Raw genomic sequence first — 13,920 nt, 5'->3', positions numbered from 1 at the left:
CAGAGGGTGGCTCCTTCACTCCAAGAGAGATGCTAGCTGGTTGGTGAAGCACTGGACAGTCCTCCAAGGGTTTGGGAGGATGCACAGCTTTTGGACGCGTTGGTCGGCACAATTGGCGAGGTACCAGTAGCAGGGCAGGGTTTTTCACCAAGTCTGGTGTAAGTCCCCAGTTCTCGTGGTGACTGCTGTTCTTTGTCCTTTTGTTCCCGGGTAGAGGAATCTGAGACTCTGGTGTTGTGGGACCTCTAAATACTGAATTTAGGGGTGTTTAGGGAAATGTAGGGAAGTAGCCAATGGGCTACTTACCCCTGGGCTGACTAAATAGTACAGAGGCTTTAAAGCCTCTTGCCCAGATATGCTAAATAGTTAGCCATCCTGCTGGAGGAGGTGATAACACCTTCTGCTGAGCAGGCATTGTTTCTGGCCTCTCAAAGTGTGAGTTCTCCCTGGTAGAGGGTCAGAAACTTGTCTGTGGTGGCAGGCTGGACTACACCAGTCAGCCAGAAAACTACAGGGCTGGTTTAGTTTCAGGGAGCACCTTTAAGGTGCCCTCTGAGTGCATTTCAAAATAAATCTGATACTGCCATTAGTACATATTTATTAAGATGAAGTGTTTGATACCAAGCCACCAGCTTGGCTGCTCGCGTGGCCATGCACCGAGACCCCATTATTAATAGACCCAAACAACATCACCAAGTGGGTTGTATGCTGAGGGCCATAGGGAACCAGAGAGCCTGGGCGATTTGTGACCCCCACACAATTGGTGGACATGGGATCCTTATTATATGGGGTCAATGAATGAAGACCCTTGAGTAATGGCTATAATGTGGGAGGGGCTCCCCAGTCAGGGCCTCCTCTGGTTGCTAGACCTGGAGAAGAGAACACAGCATGCAACCTAAGGGGGGTAGAGGAGGGGGAAGAGTTCCATGGGCACGTAAGACCCCAACTTGCTTGGCACAAATGCAAACCATGCAGGGAGAAGAGCAAACAACTCGGTACTCCTTTGTCTGCCGCTCAAAACCCTCCACCTCACCGGAAACGGGCCCACCTACTTGAGCATATAGCTGACATTGCGGCTACAAGGCCCAAGTGTGAGACAACGATTAAAGACCTTCTGTAGATGCCAACTTAATAGTTCTGCAATTATTTATATATGTAATTCAAACATTCACCAAGGATTTATATTGTTAAATGGTTATTTTAGCAATTATTTCTATATGTAACTTGAACAGTGAGTAATGTTTCCTAAAAGCAGAAGTAGGTGAAGGTGCATATTAATTGATATTTTTAATAACATTCAACAAGAGACCATTCATTTCAAAACAATCTGAAATGAGCATTTAAGTGTTCAGGAGAGAGGAATCTTAATACTTTGAGGGAGCGGAGAGATTGTGCTCGCTCAGACAGGAGCTGTAAACACCATTTTGAAGGCCATGAGCAGGGACCTCGGGCTGCCAGACAGGACTTATTGACTTGCTGATACACTAGCTCTCTTCATATGCAAAAATATCCCTGTTCGAAAGGTTAGGCCACTTAAGAAACTTGTAGGTCTCCTTTTGGTACTAATATAAACTAGAGACATTTTGAAGCATAAAGGTAGGGGATGGAGAACAAAGGCATGGAAACTCTAAAATACTGTTAAAATGTCACAGATCTTTCTAATATTCTGTGTATTAGCTATTTTTGCCAGTAACATGCTTGTTTTTATAGTCACAACTATACACACACCATATGAACAAGAATAGGATTTTGATTTTAATAAATGGGATAAAAATATACATGTATGCCCTAATTATGAGCAGCCCGTAAATAGTGTGATATTTACCACACCGAAAAAATCTGACTCCACAAAGTCGGAATTTATTGCATAATATAATTATTAACCTTGTTTCACATTTAAAAAAGAGTTCTTGTCAAATTATAACAACAGCTAAGATGCACTTTAAATTAAGACTTTTTTCAAAATAATTATCAAAAATAGAAATACACAAAAATTAATTACATCTAACACTAATGTGTATTTAAAACTATAGATATGTCACAAAATCCAACTCATCCCTATAAAAGATACTAACATATCTAAAAAACATTAAACCCTTATCACATATAAATCTAATCTACACATTTACTAATACATATATTGACTAACACACACTAAAACATTTCCCCCTTCCTCTATAGCATTTAAACTTATCCTCTATACCTATGTGTATTAACTATAACTATCCTGTATGTACATCTATTTTAAACTATATAAAACAACACTTACTATTCAAACAATAAAACGTATACAATACTACCAACTAGAACATAATAAAAATATGTATAAAACCAGTCTTTATATCTATGGTGCGATCGCGTAGAGGGGCTTGCTAACAGCCTCTCGTTATTATAGTTAGTTGTTGGAGTTGCAGATTAATACTTGTGCAGTATTTCTCCACATTGCTAATTTTTATATTGTTTTTCTTTAACATCTTCAGTAATGTCAATGATCTTTTCACTTTGCCAGTCAGATGGCCTTGTGCAGGAAAGCTTCTTGTAGGTGTTCAAGGTAGAGCAACAACCTCAGCAGAGGCAGATGTGCTTGACTGGTGGCTTTAGGTCGTGCAGCTCGTCTCTGTCTTTGGACTGATCTCATTGCCCTTTGTTCAGCTTTTGTTGACTCATATAACTTGAATATCTTGCTAAACCACTATTCATTGATGCAAGCACCTGATAAGCTTTCTTTTGTTGCAGCAAAATATGTTTATATTGCTGGTCATGGAAATTACCTATAAATATATGAAACTGACATTTAAAAATCTATGGGTTATACAAAAATGACCATTACCTCACAATTAGATTTTAGTAGAAATTAAGAACAAATATGTCCTACTTGTAAATCAACTATTCATTGCAGGTTACTCGAATGATGTTACACATTCCTAACTTAATGTCACTATGATTTCCAGGAAAGTTCAATGTCTTAACTTTAAAATATTCACCTGCACATCTCAAAATATATATTACTTTTCAAAGTCACATTTGTGACATAAACATTTTACAAAACTATAAGAATTGATGCTAGCATTGTATGTGGTTAAAATGTATATATTTTATTGTGCTCACCTCAACACAAAATTAATGTGTATCACTTTGTTAAAAATATATTCTTTACTTACCTATATTACTATGTCTCCCCCATCACCTGCCAAGTATAATAAATATCACTCCTAAAAAAACACAATCACTTGTATTTTTACACTCCGTTGCTGTTTTTCCACTGAGCCTCTGGCTCATTTCTTAAAAACACACAATTGCTCACATGTTTGCATTTTGTTGTGGTCTCCTTTTTCTCCACAAGCCTATAGCTCCACTCTTGCTTTCAACTTTTCCAAGTTATCACTGAATACAAGTCCAATTACTGGTTCATATAGAAAGCAGCATGCTAACCAGACACAGACTCTAAATCTACTACATCATCAGAGCAGGGATGTCTCCATCCTGTAGCACGTCCATATTTATTTACAAAAAAGTGTGAACGTGTAGTAAAAAGAGTGCTTAACATAGCCACAAGGCTTGTTGCCACACGATGATTGCATGATTGCTTGCATCCTGTTCCACTCTTCTACCCCAATGGGTAGCCCTGGGGTGGCAACCTTGGATGTCCGCCCCCAAGGTTTTTCGGGCAGTGGTACATACCAGGCATAAGGGTCACGCCATTGGACAGTTTAACCTCTTGGGCAGGTTTAGGTAGGAAGTTAAGATCAAAGTCAGAGCAGTTAGCTTCCCTTTCAACGCAGGTGGTCCTAGTGGTGAGCATTAATAGGTTTTGTCTAGGTTAGGCCTTTTGTTGTATTGTTAATAAGGTTGATTTAGGTAGATTGTGAAAATGACTGATAAAGCACAAAGCGGTAAGAAAAGCACTTAAGCTATTGATGGAGTGTTGTAATTGCCTCAGAATTCTGTGTGTTGTTATGGGGATCTGGGGATTTGGGAATCCGAACGCGGCTCGGACAGTTGTTGCTGCCCGCTCCGTGTGCCGGCCGTGGGTCTCCTCTTTGGAATAAAACTTCCTACTTGCGACAACCTCCGCTGTTCTGAGCCTCATTACGAACACCTTTTACTACATGGAGGCAGGAAGGAAGGATGTGCTTCAGCCCGATGTTTTATCTCAGACATGGGTCGGACGGACCCATCTGTAACGTTCTGCAGCGAGTGGTGTAGCTGCCGTGATTTTACCGTGCTCACCACATAAACCTAAAATAAAGGCTAAATTATTGCAAGAGGTAGATGCTCAAGATGACGTTATTTGTGTGAAGACTGAAGGAATATTGCATCCGCTTACCATTGAGGCTGACATGAGGCAGAGCACGTGGCAGAAGCGCTGGCGGGCAGCGATCACACAGCTCATGAGGATGCTGTAGAGAGAAGGCCAGGCAGAGCGTCATTGGCTCCTCCCGCCCCGGGTACGTAGGCAGGGCCGAGGCGGCAGGTGACAGCAATGTGGTCGCACGATAATGAGAATGCAAGCACACTGCTGGCATATTCATGGAAAGTGAGATAGGACTGGATCCCCCACTTGCTCGGGAGCGAGACGAGTGCCCACAGATTATAAGGCAATCAGTGCAAACACAGCGGCCCATAATGTATTCAACTGTACATGTTGTACTGGGCTGCCTTGTGGTGAAGAAATTATGGAGCACACACGGAATTTAAAGGTGAGTGTAGGGAAAGCAGGGATAGCTTTACATCAAGCTGTGTATGAAGAAGGACACAACTGGGCTGGCAAGCAAAGGCAATTTAGGTCAACAGAGAGGGTCACATTGCCTATCTAGTGTGGACGAGCAAAAAGTAGACAAACTGGTAGGTGGATATGGGTAGGGGATAGCACAGAAACTTCTAACATCCGGAGTGGTAGTTAGCAAGCAGGGCCCAGGACCACCCATCCCTCAGGTTGGGGCGACCTGATGGGTGAGGAGGGGACGAAGCTGCAGGAAAGTGAGAGCGGTGGAGAGCAATTGCCAGAGAGGTTAAGAGTGACTTTGCCTGCCCAGTTAGAAGAGAGGGAGAGGTCTGCGGCGACCTCACTGACGATGAGGAATGGATCACCAGCATTAGATACTGCAATTTCCCGGATCAATTGGAGGAATTATGATAGGGAGTGGGTGGTGGGGAAAAACCTAGCATGAGTGGTTTGGTGGAAGAGATAGAAATGGTGAGCTTGATTATGATGAAGAGGAGGAGGAACTAGAAGAGGGGGTGATATCACACTGGAAAGATATGGGTAATATGAGAAGGGTGGAGGAGGGCAGGCTAACTCCTCTCAGTTTAGTTTTGTTCCTCAGGGAAGGTTTACAAATGGCAAAAGGACACAGAAGGTGCAGGTGGAGACGATGAAGAGAGCAAGCAGACATCCAGAACCAGGTCAACAGAAGAAACGTTTACAAACAGGTAAGGGACAATGGTGGAGAAGTTGGGATTTTTGTGAAGGGCCTTGGGAGGCAAATATTGATGTAGGTGTGAGTACTACGAATTTGACCAAGGTGTGAGTACACAAACAGGGAGTGAAAAAGGGGAGAGAGAAGTTGTTACATTGGGGAAGTGTGATTTTGGCAAGGAGGACAAAGGTGTGATGGCTGGGGGGAGGATGGAAATGATAAAAGTGATACCACACAAAAGGTAAAAGAAAAGTCAGAGCAGGATACAAAGCCAGCAGAGGTAATTGTGGAATTCTAATGGAGAAAGCACTTTGAAGAAACTTCCGTATATGGGTGTGGCTATGCCTTTAGGTTCTCACTTGTCAGAAAAAGAATTGGAAAGGTGAGTTTGTAGATGTTTACAAACTATTGCATAGGGAATTGCAGGCTAAAAAAGGAAAAAGGGAAGAGGCTTGGGAATTAACGAGAAAACCAAAGGTCCCCACTAATATAGATACAGGGACAGCAGCATTTTTTATAAATACGTCAGTGTCTATTGGGAAAATTTTCCCGAAAGGTCGATGTCCATATTTAAATTTATAGACATCATTTGAAAGGCTAATGCAGAATATGGGGGTATGCGTGGCTCCATTAGGATGAGGAGTTTCGGGCAAGTATAGTGATGAAATCTGGCTAAGCCCTTTGTGAAGTGGACAATGAATTGTGGGTGCAGTAGATGTACCTGCAGCGGCCTCCATCCTATATGCACATGGCCAGTGTTCTAGCTGTGACTTGCTGTCCCTTTGAAGGGAAACCCACACCAGCAGGGGTGAGCAGATGGAGTAAGGGCCAGCTCGGTTTTTCAGGAGCCTTCTGGAATTTTAACTTGGGCTTCTGCAAATACAAGCACAAGTGCTCCAAGTGTAGTGGAAAACATCTGATTATGCAATGTTTTGGAGAGCAACAACAGTTTAAGGTACCAATGCCAGGCAGAGGAAGAGGTGGGGGGAACACTGGTAACAAATGCTTTTACCCTAGTTACATTAGGGGTTTTAAATGCATGGCTGACATATTATTCTGACAGAGAGGTAGCAGTAAAACTGGGATGAGGTTTTGAGCTAGGTTTCCACCTAGGTTATAAGGGCCCTGGGTCTCAACGTTATGCAGAGAATGTGTTATCAGCTCGTTAATATCCCAGGGTGGTCAAGGCCAAATTGGAAAAAGAAGTTGCAGAGAAAAGGATGGGTGGCCCCTTTAACTACTGTCAGATACCTGATCTTAGGTCTCTTTTGGGAATGGTACCTAAGAAAACACCAGGCAAATTTAGACTCATTCATCATTTGTATTGGCCAGAAGGGGCATCAGTCAATTACTTTATTGCTTCTCTGGATGTGGCGATGGCCTTAATTAGGCAGGTAGGTTTTGGAGTGGAATTGGCAAAGTGTGACATTAAATCTGCATTTAGTTTGCTTCTGGTGCACCCTGCTGATTTTTCTCTGTTAGGGATTCACTTCCAGCAGCAGTTCTAGGTTGACAAAGTTTTACCCATGGGTTGCACAGTGTCCTGTAAATTGTTTGAGATGTTCAGTTCATTTCTCCAATGGTATTTCAGTTTCCGAACAGATTTTTGAGCAGGTTACACATTATTTGGATGATTTTCTATTTGTGGGAGCAGCCCAAACGACAGTGTAAAGACGCTTTGCAAGAGTTCCAAGCAGTGTCAGATAAGTTGGGTGTTCCATTAACGCTGGGAAAAACAGAAGGTGCGGCAACGCAGCTAGTGTTCTTAAGGATCCAGCTGGACACAGTAAAAATGGAGGCGAGCCTCCTGCCCTCAGAAGTTCAGGAGTTACTTATACTTTTGCAGTAGGCAACTTCCGGTAGTAGGCTCCAGCTACAGCAATTGCAGCAGTTGTTGGGGCACCTCAATGTTGCTTGTCGAATTGTTCGAGCTGGAAGAGCCTTTTGTCATAGATTAAGATTTGCTGTGGCAGGAGCTTCACATCCTCCTCATACAGTGAGAATCACAGCAGCCATAAAAGCAGATTCGGAAGTGTGGCTGTTTTTTTCTCAACATTTTTAATGGAATTTTGCTGTGGTCCCTGGTGGAAGATTTCACATGGCACGTCCGGATCTTTTTGGATGCGGTGGGATCCACAGGATTTGGAGTTTTTTGGGATGGGAAGTGGTGCGAGAGACCTGGCCATTGCAGTGGTTTAAGGAAGGTAGGAGCATTGCTTTCCTTGAGTTTTTCCCATTGCTAGTGTCTTTGGCAGTCTGGGGCAGGTACTTACAAAATAAAAATGTGCTCTTCAGTATGGGCAATAGATCGGTAGTGGACTTGGTTAATGGTCAGAAAGTTAAGGACAAAAAGCTGCTTAAACTGCAAGAACATTTTATGTTAGGCTGCGTAATGCACAACATTGTCTTTAGAGCAAAGCATGTGCCAGGTCAAGATAATGACACTGCGGACTCTTTATCTCATTCGCAGTGGCAGTGATTCAGAGGTTTGGTGCCCAGAGCAGATACACAGAAGACAGTGGTACCTCAGGAGGTTTGGTACCTGACACAGTAAGAATCTTGGAACTTGTGGAGAAATCTATTGTCCCCAGTACAAAGGAAACATATAAAAGAGCTTGGGTGGAATTCCTGAGAGGTGGAACTCGATTTAGGCAGCTGGACAATGATTTTTATGGTAGTATGAGGACGTAGTAAATTTCATCATGAGGAACATTGAGAATAGGGAGTCTGTGACTACCACTGCTGGGAAGTTGGCGGGAATCAGTTTTTCTGGGAAAATATTTTGGGGTTACGAACCATCAGCAGGAGAGTTGGGGAAGAGGATCTTGGTGGGATGGGCAAGAAAATTTCAACAGAAACCTTGGGTCATAGGACCTATAAACTATGGGTAAGTTAGTACAGTAAACCAAAGGTTTGCCTTAATTTTGTTATTCTTCATTTGAAAGTAAGCTGTTTCCATTTTGTATGCTCTGGTTCTCTTTTTAGCCTTTAGGATATCAGAGCTGTTGGGAGTAAAAAGGAAGGTGGCTGGAGGTTAAGGAATTGAGAGTAACTAGGCGAGTCTGTCAGAATTTTTCTAGCGCGATCGAAAACAGATCAAACAGGTAAGGTTGCCATCATTATTTGGCACAAGACTGGAAGATCAGTTTATCCAGTAGGAGCTTGGCAACAATTTAGGCAGGTGAAGGCGGGTGGGGCACAAGGGAGATTTGTGTTCAGTCACGTCAATAGAACAAGGCTGACAGCCGGGCAAGTACTCACAGTCCTGGGGAAATTGTTGGTAAGTTTAGGGGAAGTACCGGAACATTTTGGTACTCACTTGTTCCGCATTGGTGCTGCATCGGAGGTGGCGAGGTTGGGTTTTTCTTTGCGGGAGGTTAGAATGCTGGGTAGATGGTCATCTAATTGTGGTCTGCGGTGCATAAGGAGTCTAGTGTGCTAAACGACAGGCTAATGCCCATTTCTTGTTCTAGGTTGTATTTTGGGACCAGTTTTGGTGTTTTTCTCCATCCGTATGGTGGGGCACTCTTTCGTGAACTGGGAAGCGAAAAATGTGGACAAAAGACCACGGGTAAGGAATTTGGGTTGAGATTTGATGATGTTTGCTTGGAATGGTGGGGTTGGGGTGAAAGAAGTGGGGACAGCTTTTGCCTGCGCTATCGAACCTGATCAAAGGTAGACTTTGATGTAATTTGCAGATCATGGGCAGGAACTTATGGAGCCTGGACAGCTTTTGTACCACAGAGTTTGGTCTGGTGCTACAAAATACATAGCATTGGAGAAAGCAAGGGGGAAGAGTCTACAGGGGGATGTGGAGATTTAGTAGAGCCAGGGAGTTAGGATTTGTGGATCAATGATATTAAGTGAGAAGATTTCGAGTTCTACAGACAAGATGGCCTGGACTTATCATATTTAGGGAATGATTATTTTTAGAACTTAAAGACTTCCTATCCTCGGTGCTGTATAAGAGAGGTTGGTGTTAACAGCTGCTTAGCAGATTTTGTGTACAAGCTGCAACCGTCAGTATACGTAGTGACCACATTGATGGCTGTTTAGTGACAGCCCCGTCAGTATTGCTTTTGCAGTACACCAGTTGGTATTCGACTGTTCGGCAACAGTCCTGTTTATTTTTTGTAAGGTGCCTCTTGATTTAAGCTTGGATAATGTTGGGTGGTTGGGGAGAAAAATGCCTCTTATAGGGTTTTTTCTTGGTGGCACATCCGGAGAGCCGCAACACAGGAAAGAACGGTTCGGGCCCGGTAAGGTAGGCAAGGCTGAAGGAATGTAGGGGATTGATGGTTGGTGGGGGTGGATTCAGGAGCTTAGCATAGGAAAAAAGGTGAGCAGGAAGAATGTGTGTTTGGTTGGATGGGGGGGCACTGTTTGCCTGCGGGGAATCGTAAGGGGTAGGGTGTTACGAATTATTGTATTATTGAGGCTGGGGTTTTGTTAATGTTCTGTAAGTTAAATTAAGCCTGCACATCTGTCCTAATAAAGCAGCCTTTTTCTCTCTTTATACTGCGTGGTTAATGTGTTTTCCCGCTGGATTGCACTAACAAAGGGGCGGTCCGTTACAAAGTGTCATGGACACCTAGTACATGCCTTTGTAAAGGATGCGTTTTTTCACCACTGTGGTTAAACCTTTTTTTAAAAAAAAAATGTATTAGGTGATCTATTTTACAATTTAGGCTTTTGACATTAACCTTTTTACCCAAATACATCCACCTACAATTTACACCACTCCACTCACAAACATACATCAAAACAGCAGCAACACATTAAAAACCATTGAATTACTCCAAACACAAACAATATACACTGAATGTCCACAAAACTACGATAGAACAGAAAAATAAAATTAAAACTTCTCACAAAGGCGAAACCTGTTAGCTTTGCCAGTGCTTGTTTCAGAATGCTGGAGCGCTGCTTAAAGAGAAAAACTTAGATAAGAGTTCACATCTGTTATTTACAGCGTACGACCTAGCAAAGCTAGTAAAGTGGTAAGACTGGCAGGTTTGTGTACGCCTTGTTCTTGTCACACGTCCCCAGCTTCCTCATCTCCCCGGCACTGATTTACGAGTCTCTGCTACGGTGCTCTGGCCCTCCTCGGACCACTATTGTATCCATTTCACAACTTCGACCCACCACCCAATGACTTGGTCTCGCAGGGCTATCATGAATGGCGCTTCGAAATCTGAATGACAAATGATTGAACCAATGATCCCTAGCTGGGGTGGAGTCTATGGCCAGTACAGGAAAGATTGACTGCCCATTAGGCGGCAGCTGCTCTTGCAGGGGCGAGACTTCCGGCAGCTGATAACCAGAGCCCGAGGGAAGAGGAGGAGCCGAGAGGTAAAGATTGTTAAAGTGTGAGGTCACGAGAACTTGTAACCCTCCCTTCTGTGAAAAAACAGCATTATTGGGGTGTAGGTCGTGACGCGAAGGGAAATGGTATAGGAGGAATTAAGCGATTTTAGATGAGAAGGTTCAAGGACATATTAATGTGTGCACCGAACCAGTATGTGAAAGCAGTGAGAAGGGGTGCAGAGATCTGTGAGAATGGAGGTCGGGGTATTATATTTATCAATGAATAGGGGCGCAGTGTTCTTTTACGAGGTAAAGGGATTGGGGAGGATTGAACAGTGAATGGAGGGAATTGGTGGTGCAATGAGTAGTGAGATTTTGTTTTTGGGATGACGTGGTTTACAGACGTGGGCAGTGCCCAGTGAATAGATGGTACATTCACAAATGAGTGTGGGTGCAGGGCAGAGACCGTGACGAGAGAAGAGGGAGTCTACTGAACAGTGAAAAAGGACGAGAATGAACAGGGAAGAGTAGTTTGTAGTCAACTTACAGCAAGTATTGTTTTATTTGTTTTCGATTGCTGTTTGCTTGAAATGTGACATGGTTGCCCTACCTTGTTTTAGCTCGATCGTTTACATATATCCGCACGTAATAATATCTTGTTTTATGTAGCACTTCATACCACGCATCTGCCGTCTCTAAGTACTGCAGCTAATCAGTAATAATGGAACGGGGTGCGAATAGAGGAAATATGGCGCTCAGGATGCCAATCTACCCTAAGTAAATAACGGGGAACCTCACAAGGGACACACCCTACCCTTAGAGGTGAAAAACCACCTCACAACTTAGAAAATACACAAAGAGGGACCCCTCTAATATCACAAAAGGAATTTTGAATAAACAATTCACATTGAAAACTAATTGTACATATTAGTCCATATACAACAGAAAGGTCCTAAATTCAACCAAAACGATAAGTCCAAAGTTTATTCAGATTGTGATTACACATTAGACAGTCCAAAATCCAAAGAAATTTGTGGTTCCAGCCAACACGTGTTTCGTCTTGGGAAATGTTTATATCCCTAACGACTTCTTCAGGGCTTGTTATCCACTAGAGCTTGAACAACCAAGCTATAATGCCAAATGTAATCCGACATGTAACTTATCCACATGGAGTTTTGATCTGCCCGATCTTCAACAAATAGTATCTGTAATCCGAAACCGGCGTCTCCGTGTGCGGACGCTTAGTGAGTGCGCTGACCATGCGCACATGAACAAGGAAGTAAATAAACTCCCGGGTTACCACGATCCTTCAAAAAATATAGTATCTGTGATCCGAACACGGCGTCTCCGTGTGCGGACACCTAGCGAGTGCGCTGACTCGCACTCACTAAGCGTCCGCACACGGAGACGCCGGTTTCGGATTACAGATACTATTTGTTGAAGATCGGGCAGATCAAAACTCCATTTGGATAAGTTACTGCAGCTAATCAGTATTAAAACTCCAAATAGTTATGGTATCTAATTTAGAAGAATGGATGGGTCCGCAAGATAAGCCTTTTCTTTTACCCATCCCTCACCCTGGCCCTGCTTTAAATATGCCAGAGTGGTGGCATTAGCACTAATCTAACACTAGGTGGAGCCATGCCACTGTTTCTACCAGATTTAAATAGTCTTTAAGGTAGAAGGGGATGTTATCTTTTAAATGGCTTTCCTACTTTAAACGTCACAAAGATTACAAAAATACCCCGGTTTTAAAATTGAGATATTTTTCTTCAACTTGAACTACTACTATCTTAAATAAGACTTAAATTCATACTATTATGTGTGGCAGTGTTTTCCAAATCAGCTTAGCAGCTCAACGAAGTAGAACTGCAGCTACTCTGCTATGAAAAGTGCAATAGTCCTCCTGATACGTGTTCTGCGGCGCGTAGCATGCTACTCGAGAACCCAGGGTAGTGGTTAATCCAGTGGTTGTTGTTTATTGGGATTCAATTTGTGCTTCCAAAGAGCCCATTCTATGTATGGACCACAGTTTCTTTGTGGTAGATTAAATTAAAAGGAGCTAGGTGTGATTGTTATTTTGGGGGGCTGGGAAGGAGAGTGAGTTCATACAAATGGGTGGTGGGAAGAGTAGATAGGCTGGAAGAAATTAAGTATTGTTAGATTTAGGGTTATGGTTTCAGAGAAGGAGAGGTTGTCGACTATATAGAGAAATACAATAAAGAAGAATAAGGCAGATGGTCCTACGATTTAGAGTAGGCTTTACTCAGAGAGGAGACATGCAGCATATGGGTGGTAAGGAGAGGATCGTCCAGTAGAAAGAAAGGAGAGAGAAAGTGCCAAATCTTGTTCGGGTGGGGAGCACAGAGCAAACAGGGGCTATTGAGCCTCAACCATGATGACTTAGTTACTTCCTGATGGTGTCTTGGGGTCCATCCGACCATACCTCTGTAGACTGCCAAGTACACCTTTTATGCACATCACTCTCTGGGTAGCAAGCAGTCAAGGCTTCTTGGGCAGGTAGTGTGGCAGACAATAGCGCAGAACGCCACTATCAACTGACGTGCAATAATGTATGGTCCAGCCTATTGTCTGTCTTTTGAATAAAGAAAGTACTTTAATCACACACCTTTACTTAACACTACAAAGCACATTTAAGAGAATGCATCACTGGTCTTGATCTCGCAACACTGCACTCCTCTGTACCTACCTACCACTAACAGACTTTTCCTGGAGCTGGGATCCCTCACTTCTGATCAGTGACACAGTGCTAGTAAGACACAGGCGCAGTTCACTTAATAACTGCTAAAGCTCACATGTACCCAACAAAGACCTGCCAACTTGCGCACAAAATAGGCCCTGTGAAGAGGGCAGGAGGGCTTTATGTCCAGAATGTCGCGAGAGGGACGTCTGCTCCCGTCCCCTACCCCCAGTGACCTCCTTCCACCAAAAAACAAGAACAAAAGGTTCTTAAGGCTGATGGTGATGTCCTGGGGCATTTTTACACCCTTTAATGGACATTGCCTGATTGCACCCTGTAGAAAAGAAGCTCACATAAGGTAAAAGGATGTAATCTCTTTATTTACTGGGTTCCTTAAATACGGCTCATCTGCCAACACACTCCGCACGGCTCTTCCTCACACCGCTCCCGCAAAAGTCACTCATCGAACCTTCTCCTCCTGCGCCGTCCCAC

General features: G+C 43.3%; 1 protein-coding gene and 1 long non-coding RNA gene across 6 annotated transcripts in view; one reads left to right on the top strand and one right to left on the bottom strand.

Moving 5' to 3' along the window:
* Positions 1 to 1,838: 1,838 nt before the first annotated feature.
* Positions 1,839 to 4,477, bottom strand: LOC138285177 (uncharacterized). Its single transcript, XR_011201533.1, has 2 exons — positions 4,328 to 4,477; positions 1,839 to 2,771 (listed from the first exon to the last, which is right to left on the bottom strand). It is a non-coding gene; the product is annotated as an uncharacterized lncRNA (long non-coding RNA).
* Positions 4,478 to 4,540: 63 nt separating this feature from the next.
* The window catches only part of SLC37A4 (solute carrier family 37 member 4), a 151,991-nt gene continuing 142,611 nt past the window's right edge, over positions 4,541 to 13,920 (top strand). For 2 of the 5 annotated variants that reach the window (XM_069224803.1, XM_069224800.1), the window contains exon 1: positions 10,702 to 10,772. The gene's annotated coding sequence lies outside the window, so the exon portion shown is untranslated. Of the gene's footprint in view, positions 4,701 to 5,327; positions 5,434 to 8,893; positions 8,992 to 10,688; positions 10,773 to 13,920 lie in introns of those variants that run through there. The other 3 variants (XM_069224802.1, XM_069224801.1, XM_069224804.1) reach the window with 3 other exon arrangements.

This window comes from Pleurodeles waltl, chromosome 3_1 (genome assembly GCF_031143425.1).
Source record: "Pleurodeles waltl isolate 20211129_DDA chromosome 3_1, aPleWal1.hap1.20221129, whole genome shotgun sequence".
Taxonomy (NCBI): domain Eukaryota; kingdom Metazoa; phylum Chordata; class Amphibia; order Caudata; family Salamandridae; genus Pleurodeles; species Pleurodeles waltl.
The sequence above is the reverse complement of the archived record's forward strand: the minus strand, read 5'-3'. Positions and strand labels throughout refer to the sequence as shown.